Source organism: Sceloporus undulatus, chromosome 2 (assembly GCF_019175285.1).
Source record: "Sceloporus undulatus isolate JIND9_A2432 ecotype Alabama chromosome 2, SceUnd_v1.1, whole genome shotgun sequence".
Classification (NCBI taxonomy): Eukaryota; Metazoa; Chordata; class Lepidosauria; order Squamata; family Phrynosomatidae; genus Sceloporus; species Sceloporus undulatus.
In genome coordinates this window covers 219,727,703-219,751,376 of record NC_056523.1, presented here as the reverse complement: position 1 = coordinate 219,751,376, position 23,674 = coordinate 219,727,703, and the positions used below count along the sequence as shown (strand labels likewise).

Genomic DNA, 23,674 nt, shown 5'->3' with positions numbered 1-23,674 from the left:
GAGACTTACCACATTGCTCATCTGAGCCGTCAGGACATTCCTGTTCTCCATTACAAAGCCATGCCAAAGGAATGCATTTATCTCCACAGGCAGCTTGGAGAGAGGTGTTACAGGAGGTGCCATAATCTGCAGAAACAGACAGGGATGGTCAGAAACAAACAGTTGTATGCAATCCAAACAGGGGATTATGAAGCCACCGATTATGACAAGGTCAGGAGCAAAACACAAAGATCCGTGACTTGCCCAAGAACCAAAAATGGAAGGGAATGTTTCAAGAAGATGAAAGTCTGCTAAACATCACCCACAGAACATCTATTACAACCTTCTGCAATCTGGATATTGTTCACGTTGGACTACAACTCCCATCATACCCCAGCCGGCAACATGTTTGACACCATATTTGGAGAACACCAAACCGAAGGAAGATGGGTTACCTAAACCCAGCATCTTCTTTCCTACAGTGACCATACAGACCCTTCTAGAAAGCTCACAAGCAAGTTACTAAGGTCCCTTTCCACCATGGCCAATTGGTACACCAAAAGTTCCCAATGCCAGTGTTGTTGTTGTTGTTGTTGTTGTTGTTATGTGCCTTGAAGGTGAAGCTATCATGGGGTTTTCTTGGCAAGTTTCTTCAGCGGACTGAAATCTCCATTCTCTAAAGCTGAGAGAGTCATAGCCCACTACACCACTCTGACTCTGCCAATGCCAACAGAAAGGTCTATTTAGCCATCCTAGCAGAATTCAACCCTAGGTGCCTTGGTTCAAAAACAGCACATCCCACTAGTTTAAGTGAATATTTGTCACTGGAGTGTCACCTAACCAGTATGGACCAGTTGTCTCAACTACTAGGAAGAAAAGGCACCACAAAAATGTAGGAGCTTCAAAAAAAATGGAGAACATGACCAATAAAAAACTCAAAAAACACTCATAGAAATATAAGTTCATGCTTCTTCTCCATGCTCCAAATGGAGGACATTTTAGAATTCCTCCTGGACAGAAGCCAGAAATGGAAGACCCGTCCTGGAAAAGAAGAACATCTGGTCACTCTGCACGTAATCCTTTCCCCCCACCAAACCAGCCGGTGGCCAGAAGTATTTTTATGATACCCCAATCCAGACAGAGATCTCCACCCTCCAGCCTTAAGGCATCTTCCATCTCTCCCTGGCAAAAGCCCCACTGAAAGCTTACCTGGGACAGGTAACAAGCCACCCCAAGTGCCCCAGGCAGCCAAAAGCAGGAGGATCTGGAGCCGAAAGTGCCTCATTCCAGGCACACTAAAAGGAGAGGAGAGCAGATCAGCAAGAGAGAAAAAGCTTATTAAGAAGACAAAGTCCCTGGACAGCTTATATCCCCCGCACAAGAACCCCATTGGATGAGACCAGCGCAGGTAAGAGCCAATCAGCTTGTTCACCCTGCTTTGATTGTTTCACCTGGCAATCATCCTGAGCACACTTACTTCCGTGACAGAAGCTGCTGCAGTGCAGAGGGTGGTTTTGGAAGAAATGAGGGCAAGGGGTCAGATTAGGGCTGCATCCGCACTGCAGAAATAATACAGTTTGGCCCCACTTTGACTGCCTTGGCTCCATGCTATGGAATTCTAGGAATGATAATTTGTTGAGGCACAGCTACCATTCCCAGAACTCCATAGCATGGGGCTATGGCAGTCAAAGTGGAATCAAACTGGATTATTTTTGCAGTGCGGATGCATATTGCCATCCTAATAGCTGATGCCCAGTGAATGCCCCTTGTAACTCGGTGGAGCTTAATTCTAAATAAGGGAAACGCAGATCCTAAAACTTCACCCCTGACTAACTGGCCATAAGACAGTGTGGAGTCACTCCTGTATGCACAAGCTTTGTTATTTTTGTGTCCCTTCAAGTTGTTTTCCACTTATAGTGACCCTAAGGCAACCCAACCACAGGATTTTCTTGGCAAGATTCTTCAGAGAGGGCATTGCCATTGCCACCCTCTGAGGCTGAGAGAGTGTGACCTGCTCAAGGTCACCCAGTGGGTTTACACGACCAAGCTGGGATTCGAACCTTGGTCTCCAGAGCCATAGGCTACTGCTCAAACCACTACACCACACTGACTCTCAACCCTGGAGACCAAGGTTCAAATCCCCACTCAAGCATGAAAAGCCATGGTGTGACCAGGGTTCAAATCTCCATAGGAGCATGAAAAACCACTGTGTGACCTTGGGCAAGTCACACTCTCTCGGCCTCAGAAGGTGCTCATGGCTAACCTCCGTTGAAGAAACTTGCCAAGAAAATCTTGTGATAGAGTCGCCCCTAGATTATGGAACGACCTGCCGGACAAGATCCGTCAATTGACATCTTTAGACAGCTTTAAAAAGGCTGTCAAGACGGATCTCTTCCCGCAGGCCTTTCCGGAATAGATAACCCTGGCCTCAAGAATCCTGTTCTTATGACAGTCCCCAAGGTCCTCCTTGGAAATGCTACCGTAGTTTACTGTTTTATTTGTTTTGTTCTGTTTTGTTTTTGTCTTGTAATAATGTGTATGTGTTAATATTGTTTAATTAGTTGGTTTTAATTATAATTGATTTAATAATTTTTTAAGGGGGGGAGGGAATTTTGATCTACAATGTATTGTATTTTATCGTTGTTAGCCGCCCCGATTGACCTCAAGGGGCGGGATATAAGTAAACTTTTATTATTATTATTATTATTATTATTATTATTATTATTATTATTAGCACCAATGCCACAAGGAACTACAATTCTCAGAATGCCATGGCATAGCTATGGCAGTCAAAGTGGGGCCAAACCAGATTACTGCTGCAGTGCAGATGCAGCCCATGATGCAATCTTAATAGCTAATGACCTGTGAATGTTACCCCTAATTTAGTGTGCTTAATTCTTAATTAATTTGCGCTGTGAAACTGGGTTCTGTAACAAAAGCAGCTTCATTGCACAGGCTTTGTTGTTGCTGCTGCTGCTGTGTCCTTTCAGTTTGCTTCCAACTTACTGCAACCCTATCATGGTTTTTTTTTTTTGGCAGGATTGCAAGGCAGTTTGCCCTTGCCTTCCCGTGATGCTGAGAGCATGCTACCTGCCCAAGGTCACCCAGTGGGTTTCATGGCAGAGCTGGGAATCAAACCATGGGATCTAGAGTCAGGGTCCAAGGCTGACTTAAAAAGTTTGGCTGTTGTTGTGTGCCTTCGAGTTGTTTCCGACTTTTGGAGACCCTATCATGATTCTTCAGAGGACATTTGCCACTGGTATCTTCTGAGGCTGAGAGAGTGTGACTCACCCAAGGTCATGCAGCGGGTTTCTACAGCCGAGCCAGGATTTGAATTCTGGCCTCCAGAGCTGTAGTCCAATGCTCAAACCACTACACCGCTCTGGCTATCCCTAGTATGTTTCTACACATGGGAATTTCTGCCTTGGACCACTCTGGAGCTGCTGCATGCCTTGAAATCATTTCCAATTTAGGCCAGCCCTAAGGCAAACCTATCATGGGGTTTTCTTGGCAAGATTTGTTCAGAGGAGGTTTCCCATTCCATTCCTCTGAGGCAGGGAGACTGTGACTTGCTCAAGGTCACCCAGTGGGCTTCCATGACCAAGTGGGATTCAAACCCCGGTCTCCAGAGTCATAGTCCAATGCTCACTACACTGACTCTCAAACCTGGAGACCAAGGTTCAAATCCCCACTTGAGCATGAAAAGCCACTGTGTGACCTAGGGCAAGTCACACTCTCTCAGCCTCAGAGTGTGGCCATACCACACACCCCTGAAGAAACTTGCCAAGAAACCCCTGTGATAGGATTGCCATAAGCTGAAATTGATGGGGAGGCACACAAGAACAATGAAGTTTGCATGTCAGTTTAAACCTGCTGAGACAACAGTTGAGGAGATGATTTCATTGTCATCTGGCCACTCTGTGACTTAGCTGTATGTTTGTTATATGCCTTCATGTTGTCTCAACAATATGACAACCTTATCATAGGGTTTTCTTGGCAAGATTTATTCAGAGGAGTTTTATCTTTACTTTCTTCTGAGGTCAAGAGAGTGTGACTTGCCCAAGGTTTCAACTTAGGTCAGCCCTAAGGCTGAGCAGGGATTCAAACCCTGGTCTTTCAGAGTCCTAGTCCAGCATTCAAACCACTAGACCATGCTAGCTCTCTAATAATACTGTAATAATATTTACAGATAATATTAACCAAATGAAAAGAGGACAGGGTTCTTGCGCCTTTAACAGTTGTTTAAAAGAGGGAAATTCAGGTGTAGCTTGACATGTAAAACATCACCTGCAGTGTTTCCCCTTTATTTATTAATTACAGTTACATCCCTCTTTTTCCTTCAATGAGAGTATAGTAGTTTGAGGATTTGGATTATATCCCTGGAGACCAGGACTCAAATCCCTGTTTGGTTATGCAAACTTACGGGGTCATCTTGGGGAAGCCATACTCTCTCAGCCGTAGAGGAAGAAAAAGCCAAAACTCTGACAAATCTTGCTGTGATAGGTTTGCATTAGGGCCACCATAAATTGGAAATAAGTTAATGGCACACAATAACAATGGCTTTCCTTCTTCCGCATTTGTCCTCCCAGCAACCATGTGAGAGATAAGTCAGGTTGAAAGAGCATAACTGCTCCAAGGCCACCCAGTTAATTTTCTGGGTCTTCCACATAATTTTTAAAGGTATGGGAGCCCTGGTTGGAAATGTAGCTGTAAGAAAACTCACAAAACAAGAATGGGCTAATTTGGGGAACTATCTATTTAAAATTTTGAATCCTGCTACTTAAGAAATAAGATTGGTTTTGGCCTAAATTTTGTAAAGAATTAAATGGCAAAGCACTGTGTTTGGGAGGAGGCCTAAATTGAGCAATATTTAGTTTTATTAAAATGCTTGCAGGATCAAACTGTTACTAATAAGTTTTATTACGATTCAACCATGCACAGGGAAGATTTTGTATTACAGTCACCAAATCCAATTGCTAGTCCCCATTAAAATGGTCTCACTGAATGGTTAATTTATCTTTTAACAAGTGATCCAGTGTAGCTGGAGACTAAGGCGTTTATCAGACGAGGTTTCTGCAGCTCAGATCTGGGGCTTCTGCAGATTGGGCCATTCACATTGACATGATAAGGAGAATGTATTTTCATACCTGGTAGCTTTAAATGTGAGCCCCTTCAGCGGGACTTGCGAACTGAATCCTTACTGACTCCTCATTTTGTGGCGATTTGGCAAGTTCGCTAAATAAGTGGATTGACACAATTCACTTTGGGGCTCAATTCAAACTCATTGCGAATTGGTCTGGTGTGGAATCCCAATCCTGAACACGATCACAAGACCTCCAGGTTGCAAATCTCCCATGATGCCCTGCTGAAATGTGCCCCATTTACTTTCAGTGGCTCTTTTTTGCTTTCAGGGCAACCGGGGCTCCATTGGAACTCTCTCTCTGCTTCCCCCCTCTTCCCCAATGCAACTTTGCTAGGCTAGCAGCGCTTTCTCCCTCTCTGCCTCTCTCTCTCTCACACACACACACATATCCCTGGCAGCCAAATTCAAAGGGATCCTGTGTTAGAGCCCCATTCATTTCATCCTCATGTACATCTATCCAAAGGATATATACTAATGTTTGCAAAATAGATGTGAAGGAAATGAAACATGAGGATGGAGGGAGAGATGGAACTCCCAGAATTCCATAGCCTCGAGTCAAGGACCCCACAACAAACTCCAACTCCCATTATAGTAATACTTTATTTTTAAAATAATAATAATAATAATTTATTATTTTAAAATAATAATAATAATAATAATAATAATAATAATAATAATAATAATTTAGGTTACTAGTTGGCCGAGGCACGAGAGCTCTCTGGCAGAGAAGGCTCAATGTCAATTTCATGCACATCTACATCCATCCTCCTGTCAATCTCAACATCTATCTCACACACATACATACACACACACACTCATATATATATATATATATATATACACACACACACACACACACACACACACACATACATACACATACACACACACTCATACACACACACACACACACATATATACACCAGAGCTCTCTGGCAGAGAAGGCTCAGTGTCAATTTCATGCACATCTACATCCATCCTCCTGTCAATCTCAACATCTATCTCAAACACATACATACATACACACATACACTCTCTCTCTCTCTCTATATATATATATATATATACACACACACACATATATATATATATACACACATATATGTGTATATATATGTATATATACACACACACACACATACACACACATACACTCATATATATATATATACACACACACTCATACATACATACAGACACACACACATACACCAGAGCTCTCTGGCAGAGAAGGCTCAATGTCTCTGGACACTACAGTTCCCAGAATTCCATAGCACTGAGCCAGGATAGTTAAACTGGATTTAAACTGGATTATCTCCCCAGTGTGGATGCAACCTAAGAGAAGGCAACTGAATGACAGGAGGATGGTTGTAGATAATATATAGATAGAGATATAGCTCTTTAAGGGCTTTTGGACTTCAGCTCCCAGAATCCCAGACTATTGGCCAACATGGCTGAGGCTTCTGGGAACTGAAGTCCAGGATCCTTTAAAGGGCACAGTTTGGGGACCACTGGGATAGATATAGATAGATATAGATGTGGATGAATTGGCTCGGGGCTGTGACACGGAAGACCCTTTGAATTTGGCTGCCAGGGAAGGGAATCTAGAAGGGAGGAAGAAAAAAGGGGCAGCTGTCATTCAGGTGAGGCTAGCATGAAAGTGGAGCCTGGCTCCCTTCTTAGTCCCGGAAATGCAAAGGTTCAGGATGCCTTCAGGGCCCCACTGAGCATGTGCAAGGGTCCCAATTCGAAGCATTGAATCCCCCATGGTATGCACTGGTGTGGAACTACAATTTGCACTCACTCCGCTTTCCCTGAATCCGCATCATGTGACTTCCTTCAATTCGATTCCTCCTCAGTTCAGAAGAGCAACAGAAGAGCAACCAGGTATGAAAATACATTCTCCTTATCATGTCAATGCAAATGGCCCAATCTGCAGAAGCCCCAGATCTGAGCTGCAGAAACCCTGTCTGATAAACGCCTAACATTTTGGATTCGGGCAATTGTTTTCAGCATCACCCACTCCTCACTGAAATATATAATTCTGGGCAAATTTGAGATTGAAAGATAAAAGAGAGAAATATGTCATAAAAACACATACAGCCATCTTGAAAATGAATATGAAAACAGTGTTGGAAGTAGAATTGTGTCATGAATGTACATAACTTTAATTGCAGTATATTGATCTTCAGTTCAAATAATCATTTTACAGTAAATGTTGCATCCTCCTCCTGCCTTTTGAAAATGGATGCAGAAGTTGGACTGGGAGTCCAAGTCAGAGCTTGGAAAAGTTACTTTTTGGACTTGAACTACCAGAATCGCCCAGCCAATATGTTCATGTTGGCTAGCGTGTTTGGGGAGTTGTGGTTACAAAAACCCCAAAGCTTCATAAAGCTCTGTTCAGATCTAAATGACAAAAGTGTAATTTGAATATGTAGTTGGTTGGTTGCTCATAGAATCATAGGATCGTAGAGTTGGAAGAGACCACTAGGGCCATCCAGTCCAACCCCCTGCCATGCAGGAAATCTAAATGAAAGCATCCCCGACAGATGGCCATCCAGCCTCTGATAATGTTGAGTAGTTGGTTGATAATGTTCCCAAGGGTAACATTGCATTTAAAAAGTAAAAGGGCATTAATTGAAAGAAACACTTTAAAAAACAATGGACCTTAAAAGGCTAACAAGCAGCTCCCTTCATCACATGCCTACAATACTTGGGAAGTACTAATACACATGCTTGGGATGTGTGGGAGAAGTAGAGGAAGCAAAATGCAAACACTGATGCATCTCCTGGTGGTTTCACAATCACTGGGAGGCGATAGGAACATGTACATATCAGCATATGTATCGTGAAGAAAAATCTTTGTACATGCATAGATTGGTTTAGGGTTTATGGCTTCACCTCTCCCTAAACTCATTAGATCAGGGGTTGAAATCAGAAGGGCCAGAGGGAACAGAAATGCAAATATTACAGGCAGAGAAAATTATCTTAAAAGGTGGGTGGTAAAGCAAACATACCCATAAAGATGAGCTGATTGACATATGAAGATAAAAAGCCTTTGTCCCTCTTAAAGTCACAGGAGATGGATTTTAACCTCTTGAGGAATTCTTGTTTAGCTCTTTCCCATTGGAGTGTGTCAAGGAAAACCTCCAGCTGTTTGTAAGGAATCGGGTGAATTATTGTGTTGCAAGCAAGGCTGTGTAACAGCAGTGCAGCCAGCAATGGTGAAGCATCAGTGGTTACAATGCTACCTGCTATTATTATTATTATTATTATTATTATTATTATTATTATTAACCTTTATTTATAAAGCGCTGTAAATTTACACAGCGCACATACAATCTTTATAATTCCCTGCCCTCAGGCTTACATCTGACCTTTCTTCCAAACCATAGGCCTCCGTCATTTTTTCCTGTGAGAGCCAGCATGGTGTAGTGGTCTGAGCACTTGACATTGTTCCAAGTCCATGATATTGGTGTCATCCAAATATTTTAGACTGCTGGTGTTCCTTCCTCCTATCTTCCTGCTTCCTTCTCAGTCTAATCCTGCTTTTCCTTTGATATTTTCTGCATACAAGTTGAACAAATAGGGTGACAAAATGCAACCTTGCCAAACCGCTTTATCAATTGGTAAGCATTCTGTTTCAGCATATAATAATAATAATAATAATAATAATAATAATAATAAGTTTGATTTATAAACCGCTATTCTGTGTTCTGTTCTGACAGTAGTGTCTTGTCCTAAGTACAGATTTCTCAACAGCACTATCAAACGTAGTGGCACTGCTATGTCTTTATCATGGTTTTTCATGATCTGTTCAGTTGAAGGCTTTGCTGTAAAACACATGAAGATTTTCTTTTGACATTCCTTTGTGCGCTCTATTAGCCATTGTATGTTTGCAATGTAGTCCCAAGTGCCTCTTCCTTTCCTGAACCACATTGCACCTCTGGGATTTCTCTCTTCATGTATGGTTGGATTCTGTGTTGCAGAATTTTGAGCATAATTTTGCTTGCCTATGAGATTAATGCTATGGTCCTATAACTGCTGCATTTTTTATATCTCCCTTCTTGTGTATTGGGATATACAGTCTGCCCTCCCCATAGGCGGGGGAATCATTCCGTTCCAGACCCCGTCCCCGGCATATAGGGAAAAGAGCATATGCTCAAGGCCCATAGAAAATAATGGGGCACGTGCTCACGGTGCCCCATTATTTCTGACGGGACTTACCTTCTGCATAACCTCAAAGCTGTGGAAGGCAAGCCTGTCTATGAGGAGGGCCGACTGTACATTGATTGTTTCCAGTGTGTTGGCCATCTCTTTGTTTTCCATATTTTGGGGCATGCTTTAGTTAACACTGGAGTTGGATTGTGTGGATTGTACCAGTTCAGTAGGACTATCATCTGTTCCTGGTGATTTAACACTATAGCCAGCATGTTCATACCACCAAAAATGCAGTGCTTGTCAGTTGCCAGTCATGATGTTAAAGAAGTGGGGCTGCAAGTTCATTAATAGCATATTGACCCTGGGAATCAAGTTTTCCAGCTTCTTGATTACCAGAGATTATGATTATGGAATAATTTTGAACTAATCTGGCACAGAACAATGGCAGGTACAGGCCTTTGTAAAATTGCTTGTGCCTGATTTTGGTTTAGTTAGGCTTGTGACTGACTTGGCTGAATTGTAGTGGTCGTGACCTTTTTGTTCCAGGAAGCTTAAATGAGTAATCGCTTGTTATGGGGAGAAACTGGCTGTTGTTGGTTTTTTTTTAACTTTTCTATGCTTCTGAATGATTTCATACTGTTTATAGCATTCATTTTAATGTGATTGCTTGTAAACCATGTTTTAAATGTGATTGTCAAGTTTTTTAATTCATTGTTTTTGTGAGCCAACTGGGTCCACTCCAGAAGAAAGGTGGCATATAAATGAAATAAAAATGAACCACATGTTTATCAGTTTTGGGCAAAGTGTGGGCCTCCAGACATTGCTAAATCACAGCTCCCAGCATTCTTTACCACTATCCCCATCAGTAGGGTGGATGGGAGTTGTAGTCCACCAACATCTGGAAGTATGCACTATGCCCACTGCTGCTGTGCATGGCTGTTTACCTAAAGGACTCCAGGATAGATGGCAGGAGGGGGAAAAGCCAAAACGGAGTGGGAGAGTAGCATCTTTCTCAGTGCCTTTCTCCATGCTGTTGTAGGACTTCCGTTCTCTTTTCAAAGGAGACAGTCATAAAGGCATGCCTTTTGTCTAATGGATTTTTCCAGAGCACAAAAGGTATGCTTTGACAAATGTCTCCCTTGGGGAAAGAACAGAAGTCATACGGACAGCATGCAGAAAGGCAAGGAAAAAGCTGCTTCTCTCTGGCTTTGTTTTGGCTTTCTTTTCTTATGCAAAAAGGTGCTTTGTGACATTGATAAGTTCACTTTTCATATGCAGCCATGTGTACTTGTGCACATCCTCTCTTTACACGGATACTGAAGAGACAGGAAGCCTTTCCTCTCTTATATTGGGACAATGTCCAGTCTTATAGTTGGTGTGGGAATTATGCAGCCCTTCAGAGAAACAGACATTCCATGTGTAACATGCGTGGAGGGATAAAGCAGAAAGCTAATACATGGTTAAATCCAATTTTTAATATAAAATAGAGTGCACCCATTAGAATCATAGAATCATACAATTGTAGAGCTGGAAGACACCACAAAGGCCATCCAGTCCAACCCCCTGGCATGCAGGAACTCACGATCAAAGCATCCCTGAAAGATGGCCATCCAGCCTCTGGTTAAGGACCTCAAAGGAAGGAGACTCCACTACTCTCTGAGGGAGTGTGTTCCACTGTCAAACAGCCCTTACTGTCAGGAAGTTCCTCCTAAAGTTGAGGTGGAATCTCTTTTCCTGGAGCTTGGATCCATTGTTTTGGGTCCTGTTCTCTGGAGCAGCAGAAAACAAGCTTGCTCCTTCCTCAGTATGACACCCCTTCAAGTATTTAAACAGGGCTATCATATCACCTCTTAACCTTCTCTTCTCCAGGCGAAACATCCCCAGCTCCCTAAGTTGTTCCTCATAAGGCATGGTTTCCAGACCCTTCACCATTTTAGTTGTCCTCCTTTGGACATCCTCCAGTTTCTCAACATCCTTTTTGAATTGTGGTGCCCAGAACTGGGACACAATATTCCAGGTGAGGCCTAAACAAAGCAGAATAGAGTGGCACTATTACTTCCCTTGATCTAGACACTATACTTTTATTGATGCAACCTAAAATTGAATTGGCCTTTTTAGCTGCCACATCGCACTGTTGGCTCATGTTCAGCTTGTGGTCTACTTGGACTCGTAGATCCCTTTCACATGTACTCTTCTTAAGCCATGTGTCCCCAGCCTATATCTTTGCATTTCATTTTTTCTGTCCAAGTACAGTACCTTAAATTTCTCGATATTGAAATTAATGTTGTTAGCTTTGGACTAGCTTTTTAATCTATTAAAGTCATTTTGAATTATGACTTTGGTCATTGTAGATGGAACAAGGGAATACCTATCTACACAAAAAGTTACATAGGCAAGCATAGGGTGGAATTACATTTGCGTATTTCATCAACAGGATGCTAGCCATTGTAAGTGAGACAAAGCTGAGCTAGATGGACCAATAGTTTGATTCTGTATGTCATCTGGATCTTTCCCAGCTGATCGTCTCCCCTGAACCCAACTGAGGAAGAATTTGTGCAACTGGTCTCTCCCACTTAGTTTCAGGTTCTTAAATGTAACAGAAACCCAGTGGATTGAGTCTATGGCTAAGTAGCTTCCATGCTGTTGCTGAAGTGTAGATACACAAGAACACAAAGCAGGCAACATTTGGAGCTTGTAAAATGTGCTTCTCTCCTGCCAGGACTAGAGTGAGATAGAAAAGGAAATGTTGAAGCAGAGGTTCTCCACACATCAGTTGGCTTCAACGCCTATGACATTTGAACACGTTACAAACCGCTTCAAGAGCTTTGTGGAAACCTTTCAGTCCATTTTCCAGAAGCCACCCAAAGCTTGTCTCAAAGATAAGCATGGGAGCACCTGGCTGTTCACTTATGTTTTTGTATTGAGGAGATCAGAATCTGTGGCAATGCAATACTGAATCAAAGTTCCCACTACATTTACTGTGATTGAATCTCTCCGTGGCATTTTCACCCTGTTGTTTCACACTGCCATCATATCAATTTAAAATGGAGCCTCCATTTCAAACACATTCAGTTGTTCTTGGGTTATTGTTTTTAATGTCAGTCAAGTGATGCACATCTTCATTATTTCATTTCCACTTTCACTGTTGGTGATGTGACTCTGCTTCCGTTATCATGGGTAGTTCAAATTCGAACACAAAAAGTGTACAAATGTATCAGTAAGCCTTCCGATGCTAAGCCGAGGGAAATGGAGGCAGTGGTGGAAATGCTGGCTGGATTTTCGAACTGCATGTGAACAAGAAAGATTCAACCCACATTCTACCAGGATTATTTTTACCATCTGAATAACCCCTAAGTAGGACACACACAGAGAAACCTACACCTCTCAATGTGAAAAGTGAGTTGCAATACCACATTAATTTGTGGTAAACAACTAGGTGATACTAGGAAGTACTGTGTTTGGGTGTGATGCTACCATGCATGCATTTGTTAAGCAAATGTAGGATGCCGCATAGTTTGTGCAGAAGCAAGCTGCTGACATTGTTTTGCTGCTGGACCGTCTGCCTGTTTGATGTAGCCTGAGCCATAGCAGCAGATCAATATAAACAAAGTTTTGGTAGGCATCCAAAGAAACACCAATTAAATCTGAATGTCTGCCAGTCGCTAAGGAAGACTTAACGGGAAATGCTCTCCAGTTGTATTAATGGGAGATGGAGGGGGAGGAAGCACTACCTTTAAAATGGACAGCCAAGAACAGATGGGAAGTTAAAGTAAGGGAGGAAAATCTTGCATGGAAGACTCCTAGGGTTGCTTCATGAAAGCCCGCCTCTCAGCTTTGCTCTCTGTACAGAATTCAGCAACTGACCTCAGCATGCTTGTTCATGCTGTGCTGATGAAAAACGTACATTTAAGGGACTTAAGCTAAGATGCTGCTGATGTAATTGCATTTCTGTCTGACTTATGCAATAGGATTTTCAGAAAAGTCAAGGAAATTGAGACATGTTGGATGTAATGCTGTTCCAGAAAGCTTCCCCATAGCCATTCCTTCATCTGGGCCCAATGATATCATGGAATATGAATTTCTGCATAACGCAAGGGCATCCGTTTCCGGTTTAAAGTGAGGGTGGCAATGAGATTTCAAAAGGTTGGGTGCTGAGCCTCATGACCAGGTCCAAAAGCCTACTACTGTATGCACTTAAGGTTGCCAGTTCAATGCTGTTAAGTGTCTGCAGGTGAGGGGAAGGTATGTACAGGATTGTGGCTTTAATTTCTAGCTGATCTGGGCGAAGAAAAAAGACATTGCTGGTACTTCGCAGTTTCAAAGCATAAAAATGCTAATTTTTGGCCCAAGCAATGTACCCAAGCTCTGGTTCTTTCTGTTCTGTCCCTCTCTAGTAATGTCATTCTGGGGTGGAAATGTCTGGCAGTTGGAAATATCAAGCCTGAAATAGGACGACATATAAAACGTAACAACTAAAAACAGGGCAGGAGGCAGTGGTGTCAATAGGATTGGAGTCATCTGGTGTGGATACCTGGAAGAGCATGCCAAGACAGCAGCGGAAGACCACCCCATCCACCCTGCTGCCTCACTCACCTGTCCTCTGGCCAGCCACTACCTGTGGAATTCTGGGATTTGTACTTTTGTGAGACATTTAGCCTTTTGTGTCAGAGAGCTCTGGTACTGCAACAAATTACAATTCCCAGGATTCCATAGCATGGCTCCATAATTGTTAAACCGGTGTCAAACTGCATTAATTCTGCTGTGTGGCAGCAACTCTTTGGTGAATGAAGATAATACTACTGAATTTGTTGTTGTGTTGTTATTGTTGTGTGCCTTCAAGGCATTTCCAACTTGTGGTGACTCTAAGGCAAAAAACTATCATGGGGTTTTCCTGGCAAGTTTCTTCAGAGGGGGTTTCCATTGCCATTCCTCAGTCTGAGGCTAAGAGAGTGTTACTTGCCCAATGTCACCCACTGGGTTTTACATGGCTGAGCCAGGATTCAAACCTTGGTCTCCAAAGTCCTATTCCAATGCTCAAACCACTGCACCACACTGGTATGTATTTAATTAACTAGCATCAATTAAAAAGATAACCAGTGCTCTTGGAGATCTCTCATTCAGAGGGTCACCATATGTCAAAGTCAAATTGGCAATAAATAAGAACAACAACCTCTATTGTCCCCTTAAGAATCATACCAAGTTACAGGTGTTTCAGAGTCTTGCACCTAGGGCAAAGATAGACACGCAGGCATGGACACACATTTTCTTTTATTATTATAAACTATTCTTTTGTGCAAATTCCTTCCCACTGTTTTACACTCTGATACTCTGTGCTCTGAGGCAAATGTCAAGTCCAAAGAAGTGCTTCTTTGTGCTGAGTTGACCCTGTTCCCATCACAATTTGCACTCATGATTTCAGAGTGCCCCAGTTTCCCTTTTTGGTGGTTTGTGCTGCTGTAGATTCAGAGTGCCACTCTGGCTCTGGTGACCCCTTAGTTCCACCTCTGGAGACCTTGTTCTCCACTCCACCAGCTGCAATGGGCACCAGCTGACTTGGCATGGCATGTGTGTCATCAAAGCTGATCCCATTCTCGACAGGATTAAATAACTGCTTTAATTTTAATTCCTTCACAGTGTGCGGAACATTTAAGCTTGCACTGATGACTTTTTATCGTCCTCCCTTTTTGAATCATAAAGCACTGACAAAAATAGTGCAATTCAAAAACCACTCTCAACGTTTTGGTTTAACTAGGTCATGCAGTGTTTTATTGCAGACAACCACATTAGCCCGGGATCATTTTACTGGAGGATTTGCAATTTCAGTGACCGTGGAACATCAATATTAGCAATCATTTTAAAGCCCCAAAGTATAGCCAGAAAAGCTTGGCTATGCTCCATAAATAATGAGACTGTGCAAGAAATGAGATTAGCAGTCCCTCCTCCTCCTCCTCTTTCTCCTGCCAAGGAAATAAAGTGAGAACAAAGTCAGCACTCCTTATCCACAGATTCTTTATCCATGGATTCAACCATCCACAGCTTGAAAATATTCACAATAAATGTAAATTCCAGTACACAAACTTTGATTTTGCCATTTTATAAAGGGATTCCATTTTATTATGCTATTGTATTTAATGGGATTTGAGCAGCCATGTATTTTGTTATCCAGGGCTTCTGGAACTAAAACCCAGCAGATACTTAAGGGCCCACTATAATACAGTTCTTATAATGAACAAGTTTTGGGCTGGGTGAGGTTCAAACCCAGCCCTATCATTGGGCAGGGTGAGGGAATTGCCTCAGACAGCAGGTGCTGGTGGGCAACAGTCACTGCCAGAGTTGTCCACCTGGTTTTCCCCTTCCTCCAAAACTACTGATGCTTGCTTTGTCTTGGTATGGCACAGTTAAGTGCATCATAGTTGGTGCCACTAGCAAAAGGTTCCTACGGATCGAGGTGAGATTACAACACAAAATAAAATTACAAATACAACAATAGTAGTATTACATTATCCCCTTAGACCCTCCCACCATTACATAATAATAAAATTCAACATTAGATGGGTAGTTTGTTGTTGTGTGCCCTCAAGCTATTTCTGACAGACAGCAGCCCTAAGGTGAACCCATCATGGGGTTTTCTTGGCAAGATTTATTCAGAGGAGGTTTGCCATTGTGTTCCTCTGAGGCTGAGAGAGTGTGACTTGCCCAAGGACACCAAGTGGGTTTTATGGCTGAGGTGGTCTCCAAAGTTGTGGTACAACACTCAAATCCAACACTATGGTGGCGTAGTGTCCAAATGGGTAGTATGCAGATACAAATTACCTGCTAAATGACTGCATCATTAATTAATGATTGGGAGCAAAAATACTATAACATTAATTTTAGCAGTTCTTTCTCTCCCCATCCAGTATGGAATTATCACATACAGCAGAAACCAAACATGTCTGAAGTAAGGACCGTTTTGTTCAATGGGACATGCTCCCTTTCCAGAGTAGTTTGGAGCCCTCCTTTCTCTTTGAACACTGAGGAACAGAAGAAGGGCTTCCTGTTAGAAGAAATATTTTGACTGTATATTCATGACGGCACCTGCTGGTAAATGGGCACATTGCACATGACATATTTCTAAATTATGATTGTAATTTCTTTTCTTTTTGCCTGATGGGGGGGAAAAGAGGGGGGTTACGGGAAGACGTTTTGGAACAATACTAGGAATGAAGGAATTCCTGAAACTCCTTAACAGTTAAAACAAGTGTGTCTGGCTTAATCTTAATCTTAGGGGTTATTCAGATGGTGAAAATAATCCAGGTAGAATCTGGATTGAATCTTTGTTGTTCACATTCATCTGATTAAGTTGGGGGGCTGCCAAAAAACCCACTTAACCTGAGATAATCAATGTTGAGGGTTTTTTCCTGATTTTTTCTAGAATATTTGGATTCCCAGCTGTGTGAATAACCGATGTGAAGAAACCCAGGATAAATCTGAATAAAAATCCGTATGCCGTGAACATGCTTTGAATACATTGCATAATTGACGACATCTTTATTCGAGTGCTGACATGTGTGAGCAACTGATCTTGCAGAGATGCACAGAGATGAGGTGAACAACATATCTAGAATGCGTGAGTGAAATTATTCGCAAAGACACACTAAAAAACAATATCTGGATGAACTCTTCATCAGTGCAGGTTTTCTGTTGGGTAGAGTATGGCAACTGTCTTCTACCAAGACATAGGAGTTTATTAGACAAGGGGAATTGGAAGTATAATCCGATGGCAATCTGAACGCAATCATGGGGTTTAACGTTATTGTGTGATAACTCACTACAGACAAATTCGGGCAATGGGAAGTCAGTCCAAACGCAATCATGTGGTTTCACGTTATTGTGTGATAGATTGCCACATGCAAATTCGGGCAATGGCATGCTATTTTCGGGCAATGGGGAGACAGTTCGAATGCAATGCATATTCATGTAATTGCACGAAACTAGCAACTTTAAGTGAATGTGTTCTGGCCCCACTTTCTTTTCACTGGAATTTAAGAGAAATTCCTCCGATTTGATAAACTCCATAGTCTGGTTCGTCTGGAAAATCAGTGTGCAAAGGGATTTTGCACCACCTTTGAGACTAACGGGAAAAAAGAAGTTGGTAGCATGAGCTTTCATAGACTTGAGTCTACTTCTTCAGATACATCTGAAGAAGTAGTAGGCTCAAATTTACGACAGCTCATGCTACCAACTTCTTTCTTTCCATTAGTCTCAAAGGTGCTACGAGAACCCTTTGCATATTTATCTTCTACCAAGTACAAAAGGATTTGCTGGCTGTGGCATCTACTGAGGCTGCTGCTGAGTACAGAATGGCTGGGAATCCCACACCAAAGCCTTGAGAATGTACTCAAAAGGCATCACCCCTATTTTACTGAAGAGCCAGTGCTGATCACTTGTATCCAAGACTAACACAATGGAAGAAGCCCTTCAGCTATGCCAATTTGGCAGTGACAATCTCAAATAAACCTCTGTCATCTCATCTTTCAGCTGTTTGTAAAATGTCCCAGTTTCTCTCTCCTCCTCCTATTTTCTTTCTTTGTTCTCTTCTTAATTCAGGTGTTTCAAACTGAGTTCAAAGTACAGAGGTAATTTGTACTTGGTTACGTCACCAGGGAGAAAAGAAAGAAGGTGCTACAATCTTGCCCTTCCCAGAATGCCCCAAGAAAAGCAAATTGCTGCAGCCTCTCCTAGCTTGTGTGTTCTTCCTCATCAATAAATTTTGCTTTCTTGAACAGACTCTGATATTGCTTGGCCACACATGTCCAATTTTCATCTCTGAAATGTTAGAGGGTGCGGAAGCCTCCAAATGTGACTTGCTTCCAGAAACTGAACAGTAGGCAATTAGATATGGCAGCCAATTCAGACAGCTTTAAATGGAATGGGGAAATGGCCCCATTCACATCAGTCACCAAAATGCATTGTTGTTGTTGTTAACTGCCCTCAGGTCAACCATGATTCATGGCAACCCTGTGAATGAGACATCTCTAGAAACCCCTGTCCTCTGCTGCTCTGCTCAGGTCCTGCAACTTCAGGTCTGTGACCTCTCTAATTATGTCCATCCATCTGGAGCCCTGGTGGCGCAGTGGTTAAATGCCTGTACTGCAGCCATTCACTCGAAACCACAAGGTTGCGAGTTCAAGACCAGCAAAAGGGCCCAAGCTCGACTCAGGCTTGCATCCTTCCAAGGTCGCTAAAATGAGTACCCAGACTGTTGGGGGCAAATTAGCTTACTTGCTAATTAGCTTACTTGCTGTTCACCGCTATGATCTCTGGAATAGCGGTATATAAATAAAACAAATTATTATTAATTATTATCTGGTGTGCGGTCTTCCTCTCTTTCTATTACTTTTTATCGTTCCTAGCATTATTGTCTTTCCTAATGTGTCACGTCTTCTCATGATGTGGCCAAAATAAGACAGCCTCAGTTTGATCATCTTGGCTTTCAAGGAGAGTTCAGACCCATTTATTTGTCTTTTTGGCCATCCACGGTATTCTCAGTACTTTTCTCCATCACCATACAGTATCTTAAATGAGTTGATTTTTTTCCTATCAGCTTTCTTCACTGTCCAGTTCTCATATCAGTACATGGTGATAGGGAATACAGTGATTTGGGGGATTCTAAATTTAGTGTTCAGTTGTATATCTTTACTTTTTAGGATCTTCATGGCGGCCCTTCCCATCTGTAGTTTTTTATTTCTTGACTGCAATTTCTGCCTTGGCATTTCCTTCTTTTATCTTCCTTAGTAAATGCTCTAAGTCTGTGATGTTTTCTGCTAGCAGTATCCTGTCATCTATATATTGTAGAATATGTTCCTTCCTGCTATTTTCACGCCTCCTTTTTCTGAGTCTAAACCTGTTCTTCTTATGATATTCTCTATATACAAGTTGAACAAATAAGGTGACAGAATGCAGCCTTGCTTGACCCCTTTGCCAATTGAGAACGATTCTGTTTCTCTGTATTCTGTATTTAATGAAATATAATTAAACACAGTTGAGAGAAGACATTTCTATTTCATTGCTTTTTTAAAAAAACAACAGCAACACTACCTGAATTAGCTTCAGCAAAGTCAGAAAGCATATTTAGCCTCCCATCGCTGTTCCTCTAGTTTTCCTGCATATGTAAATGGCCAAAGAGAAGAACTAAATTTGGGATTTTCTCTTTCTTTCCCCCTAGTTCCATCCCAAGCACATCTTCGGTACTGGAAGGGAGAAGCTTTCTTTAAAACCCCTTGGGATCTAGAGGTCATGATCAGTTGGGAAGCAGGGGGGAGGAGAAAGCAAAAACAGGAGCAGGTTGAGAAAAGGAGGTATTGTCTTTCCCCATGAAGCAGCAGCCTCACCAGTGAAAGGGAGGTGGTAGGAAATAAGGGAGCAGGATTAAGGGAATGAAGTGAAGGAGGAAGGACAGGGATTCTGCATTCTTCCCAAAGATGATGGGTTTTTAAGTAGGGATTGATACACTTCAGAAATATACAAATCTTTATCTTGATTTGATTGGCACTTGACAACTAAACACTGAATGGGTTTAATTTTGCTCTTCAAGAGGATTGCCTTTTCAGGATAGAATGCTTTACATTATGGTCACTTTAAAATATTCTTGCTGTATGATTATTTTCTAGATGACGTATATGGTTTTGTTATTCTACTGGATGGTTGAAATTGTATTATTGGAATCAACATATGCAATTTATGAGTTTACTAAATTTTTGCATTATTGTCAAATAAGTGTTTATAAGTACCAGACTTCCTTTGTTAATCTTTCATAACACTTGGTTTAAAGACCTTCTGTGTGTAAGGGTAAATTCACTATATTTCCCTCTTATTCCATCACAAGGCCACATTAATGCATTTCTCCCCAAACATGTGCTTTAAAACTCTTGCCTTCCACATACCCTTTGCAAAGCATGAGGCTGCACTTATACAGTAGTTCCTTTTGGTTTTCACTTCCATATTTTATTATCCATTTCAATATTTTATAAAATCAATTCCACTTTAGTGTTTTGATGTGATGCCAAATCCAGTCTTGCTGCAACTTCATTAATAGCATATTGACCCTGGGAACCAAGTTTTCCAGCTTCTTGATTACCAGAGATTATGATTATGGAATAATTTTGAACTAATCTGGCACAGAACAAAGACAGGTACAGGACAAAACATTCCATTCAAGGCAACCTTATAAAATTTCTTGTGCCTGACATAGGCCCGTTACAGACCGTGGTCTTGGGCCGCTGCCGGTAGCAACACGGGGAAGCCGCTGCAGCCAAACCGCGTGACTTCCCCGCGCTGTAAAAAAGGAGCGCGAAAATCGCGCTCCTTCCGGCAACCTGGAAGAGACGTCGCAAGTGCCAAAGCGCACACTCGCGACGTCTCTTCCGTGTTTAGACGTCCGGATGCTGTGCGTCCGTTACATCAAGATGGCTGCGCCTGTCTGTATAGGGCGCCGCCATCTTGCCATACGGAATCGGCACGAGGGGCAAGGTGCGTCCGGAAGCGCCGCCTCTCGCGCGTATTCCTGGCACAATGACGCCGCCGCTTAGGCCCGTCTGTAATGCGCCTTGGTTTAGTTAGGCTTGTGACTGACTTGGTTGAATTGTAGTGGCCATGACCTTTTTGTTCCAGGAAACTTTTAATGGGTAATTGCTTGTTATGGAATGGGGTTGGTTTTTTTTTAAAACAAAAACCTTTTCTATGCTTCTGAATGATTTCATATTGTTTATAGCATTGGTTTTAATGTGATTGCTTGTAAACCATGTTTTAAATGTGATTGTCAGTTTTTTTAGTGCATTGGGGGCATTCCCATTTGGCAGATAAAACGGATTATATTGGCACGATTCTGATTCGGATTATGTTCCGGGAATAATTCAAATTTTTTCCATCGTTTCCATTACCAAAAGGGGCAAATTACCTTGATTTATTTAGATCCTGTTTTCATTCCCATTTATTTTAAATTGCTTTATTTTAAAGCGGATTAACTTGCTCCCCGTTCCCATTTGTGTCCACAAGCTGTCAATAAAGCGCATAGGCTTCAGAAATCACAAGTCTAGGGTTTTTTTTAATTTTTAGGGCAGCTAATGAAAATTGGCTGCATCCAAGGCTCTTCTGTTGTGTCTCCCCAGAGTAGAAGGAGGCTTGGCAAATCAGATCAAGGAGGAGAAGGCAGCGGGCTTCATTATTGGGGAATGAATCTTTGGGGAAGAGAGAAGATAAGGCTCGATTTCCCCCCCCCCCCGCCAGATCCCTGGACATCCAGGCTCTCCATTCCCCAAAATTGCTTTGCCTTCCCTATTGTTCCCTGGGCTGTCTGGGGGGTGATCAAGCAGGGATGTACTGCAAAGCCCATCTGCTGCTCAGGCGCTCAGGCAGAGGTAAAAAAAGAAAAAAGAATAGTTTAAAATGCTGTTCAATGGCTCTCCTCACACATCGGTCTATGAATGTGGAGCAGAGGGGAGGTTGCAATCCACCGGGGGAAAGTCTATGCGAATTGAAGAAAATGGCGCTGGCAATGCAGAAAGAGACCAAAGAGGGTGATACCCCCAGGCCAGCCCCTTGAGCGCTGCTCCTCCCATCTCCAGGTTCCCGCATCAGACAGCCTTGTCGTTCCCATTCGGATATCACGAATCGTACCCCGCTTTCAAAAATAACCCACATTATAACCTACTATTTTTTAAGCCGGTTTATAGGCGTCTAATTCGAATTATACGATATAATTCGATTTTGAATCAAATTGCAGTGGAAATGATTCCGGGGCATTGAGGAACTAATTCGGGCATCAGTGGGAACGACACCTCTTAATTCGCTTCATGATCTGCTTTATAGGCAAGTGGGAACGCAACCATTGTTTGTGTGAGCCAACTTGGGTTCCACTCCAGAAGAAAGGTGGCATGTAAATGAAATAAAAATAAACCACATGTCTATCTCTGGGTGATGTATTATGGATCATATACAAGAGATCCCCTCACAACCTTACAGAACTAGTGTTCCCTGGGAAAAAGGAGTAAATTTTAAATCAATGTTTGTTTTACATTATAGATGTGCCTCCTCTCACTGGACCAGCTTGCACCATATGGAGAGTGAGGAGAGGAAAACAGGTCACACAGAAATGCTCTGCATATACCAGCCATCAAGTGAATCAATCTGTGGCACAAGCATTTCTGCTTAATTGTCATTGACTTACCCATTTATTTCTAAGCTTGCCTTTGGCAATATTTATTGACAACTAGCAAAAATATTTTATTGACTTGCAAACCAATGCCCGTACTAGAATTTTGGCTCATTCACATAAAGTTGGGTGAGAGTTTTGTGGCACTCTGGATGTTATTGGACTGCATTTCCCGGTATGGTGAAAAATAATCCTGGTAGAATGTGAGTTGAATATTTCTTGTTCACATCTATTTCAAATGAACCTGAGAAAGCTAGTGGTGTGTGCAAACACACACACACCCCACATAACCCAGAATAACTGATCTTGGGTTCTTTCTCAGCTTTTCCTAAAAGATTTGCATTGTCAGCTGTGTGAATAACTGAATGTGAATGGAAAGATAAATTGTGATAAAGTTCTGCATGCCTTAAATATGTTTTGAATGCATCTGCACCATCAACGCTATCTTTCTGTGCAGTGCTGACACATGTAAGCAAAAGAATTTGCAGAGATGCACATAGATGAGGTTCTGATAAAAAAAAATGTCAACAACAAAACTGGAATGCATGAGATTATTTGCATAGTCGCACTAACAAAAACAATGTCTGAATAACTCCTGTGTTCCCTGCCTTGCTGTTGCTTATCTGGCTCCTATTTTGTTTGCTCTCTGTCTCCTGCATGGCTCTGTTTACCCTCTTACTTTATCTGATACTCTGCCTGCTTACGGGGGAACTGGAAGTGTGTTTCCGACCAATATTTTCTAGAAGTAATAACCCTGTGCTTGGATTGTAGCACTTTAGACTGCGGGTTGAGGTTTACATTACTCAGTGTTCCTCCATACTAAAAAAAGGAACAACATAAAAATGCCTGCAAATGGAATCTTACCATATCAGGGAGAAGGGTTCTAGTGCAACCTTCTTTTGGGCACCATGTTTTCATTCTGGAGAAATTTAAGAATGTGGTGGAGCATCTAGTTATGTTCCCCTGCCTTCTGTCTGGAGGGGTACTGACCACCTCAGTGAACCTTGGAAATCATTTGGCTAGAGTACCAGCCTAGTCTTGGACTATGACTGGAGACCAGGGTTCAATTCCCAGCTTGGCCATAAAACCCACTGGGTGACCTTGCAAGTCACATGCTCTCAGCCTCAGGGGAGGACAATGGCACACCTCCTCTGAACAAATCTTGCCAAGTAAACCCCATGACAGGTTTGCCTTAGGGT

General features: G+C 42.2%; 1 long non-coding RNA gene across 1 annotated transcript; it reads left to right on the top strand.

The window, feature by feature from the left end:
- The first annotated feature begins 6,787 nt into the window (after positions 1-6,787).
- LOC121923134 lies at positions 6,788-22,997 on the top strand. The gene is made up of 3 exons (XR_006102317.1): positions 6,788-7,009; positions 16,698-16,892; positions 22,346-22,997. It is a non-coding gene; the product is annotated as an uncharacterized LOC121923134 (long non-coding RNA).
- The last annotated feature ends 677 nt before the right edge of the window (positions 22,998-23,674 follow it).